At 34.9% G+C, this 2,222-nt stretch overlaps 1 protein-coding gene across 1 annotated transcript in view; it reads left to right on the top strand.

Annotated features, from left to right (window-relative positions):
- FAM184A (family with sequence similarity 184, member A) overlaps positions 1 to 2,222 on the top strand; it is a 126,202-nt gene that overhangs the window by 113,225 nt on the left and 10,755 nt on the right. The window lies entirely within an intron of this gene.

Here is a 2,222-nt window from a genome sequence, read left to right on the forward strand (position 1 = left end):
TTATTTTCTTAATATTTTTTAACTGACTCATATTAACTTAAACATTTGACAGGAAAACTTTATATCACTACAGTAAAACCTTTGTCACTACTGAAAAATCTTATCCCTTCCTCTGAATAGAAGCTAAGCTATAATTACGTAAATGTAAATTCCGTGAAAATAAAACACTATTATTAGATTCTAGCTAGCATTGATGCTCAAGGTGCGCTTGAGTGTTGTGAAATAGGATAATAAGCATATCCTATGAAGACCATTTAAGATATATAGAACCAAACAGATTTTCTACTTCTTGTGATGGGAAAAATTAAAGAAGAACAAACTTAAAATCACGTGTACCACCAGTTGTTCACACCTGGTCTTTGAGAAGCAGTGCTGGTTTAGAGGGCTGCCTGGGGCAACTGAAGAAAGGGAAAATGTTGAATAGTGTTGGCTTGAAAGGGATCTCGGAATAGTACCGAGTTTTCTTCCTATGAGAATTTTGTATTATTGAAATATATTTGCAAGTTAAATCTATATCATATTACTTGTTCTCTCCTTTAATGCTTTCCCATTTGGGTTTATAAGGATTATGCTTCTTCAATTTAATCAATTATTTTTTCCTCTTTAATATCCAGGTATCTTTTTAATTAAATATTTTTGGAGATGTAAAGATATTTTGTGAAGAGGATTAACTGATAATAATTCTGTAGGTAAAAAATGTTTGAGCTAAATAAAAACACTAGAATTTGGATTCAGGGCATATCTTTACTGTGCAAAAATGGTGGTTCAGAGATTATAACTAACTGCTTTAGATTCACTTTACCTTAACTTCTTATTGTACTAGAACCAAAAGAAATAATAGTTTTAAGTAAGGCTTTAAATTTAGTTGTTCACCTACCACTTATACCAAGTATTCTTGGTCAGCTGCAGAAAGCAGTTAAAAAATCTTGTACTTTGCTTTTAATGATAAAAGAAAGGACTCTAGTGACATCTTGTGGCTTGTCCAGCATAAAACCCAAATACCTTTTTCCTTGACAAGATCAGTATTTCTCAATCTTCTTAAAACCTTTTCTCATAAAATACATAAGAGTTACCCTTGCCGTATTGTGATAAAATGCAAGGTCACTTAATGTGAGCTCAGTGAACATTGTTTTTCACTTAGTTTGCATTGTCACAAAAGAACAAAAGTGAAGATAGTGAAACTTACACATTGTACAAATGACCTCACACCGAACTAAAAAAGTCCCATCCTTAGACAGTCACTTCCTGACCCCACACTTCCTCCTCACCCTCATACCTCCCCACACCCCAGATTAGAACTTTAGCAAGGGGGGCTGGGTAGGGAGCCACATGTTATCTCCAAATCTTTACCTTCGGCTGAGTGAGTGGAGGGGTTTTATGGTACTCGAATACACAGATTCTGGCACCCCTCTAGGATTTGGGGGAGGAGTGGGGGGGCAGCAGGAGGGCAGGAGTGGATCACTGATTTCTAGAAGATAGATTACCTACAAGTTACTCAATATTTGTTCAGTGAATAGTTTTTTCTGTGAATCTTCATTAACCCTAATTTTATTAAGCCTTAAGTTCTATCATTTATATTCTGAAGACAATAAAATTTTAATTGTTCTAAGTATTTGCATTTTCTAAAACTGAAAGTGCTTTTTTCCAAACTAAGCCAGTAGTTTCCATTTGCATTCTCTTCAATCTGCCCTGTCCTGTATTCTTAGATTCTGCAGGGTGTGTCACCTCTGCTTCTAACAAGTGGCCTCTATTTTAATGGTCAGTGGCATTCAGGCCTATTACTATCATATCATTCAGGGCAGAATAGGCCTAGAAAGGAATATAATTCTTCTCTTACCTGATGAAACTTTTTAAAAGTTTATAGGTATTAGCTCATAATACAGAATTTTTAAACTGTGTTTTCCATAAACCAGGAAAGAAGGATGTCATACATGTGTGTCCTTTGTTCCCCTTTCCTCTGTAGCTTTCTTTTCTCGTCCCTTTTATATATGTTACCAAGCCTTATGTCTTATGATATAAGTGATACCAAGCCTTATCACTCAATATGGTAAGCACTACTAATAGTAAGCCTACATTTCTAACATCAAACCTGTATTTATTAGGTTACTGTCATGCAGCATATGATTTTCTCTGCAGAGCTCACCTCACTTCATCTGCAAATACTCTTGAATGACTTAAATGAGTAAATTCTTCAAAAAGTAACATGCGAAGCCTTTAATAAC

The sequence above is a fragment of the Propithecus coquereli genome, unplaced genomic scaffold, assembly GCF_000956105.1.
Source record: "Propithecus coquereli isolate 6110/MARCELLA unplaced genomic scaffold, Pcoq_1.0 Scaffold331, whole genome shotgun sequence".
NCBI classification, from domain to species: Eukaryota; Metazoa; Chordata; class Mammalia; order Primates; family Indriidae; genus Propithecus; species Propithecus coquereli.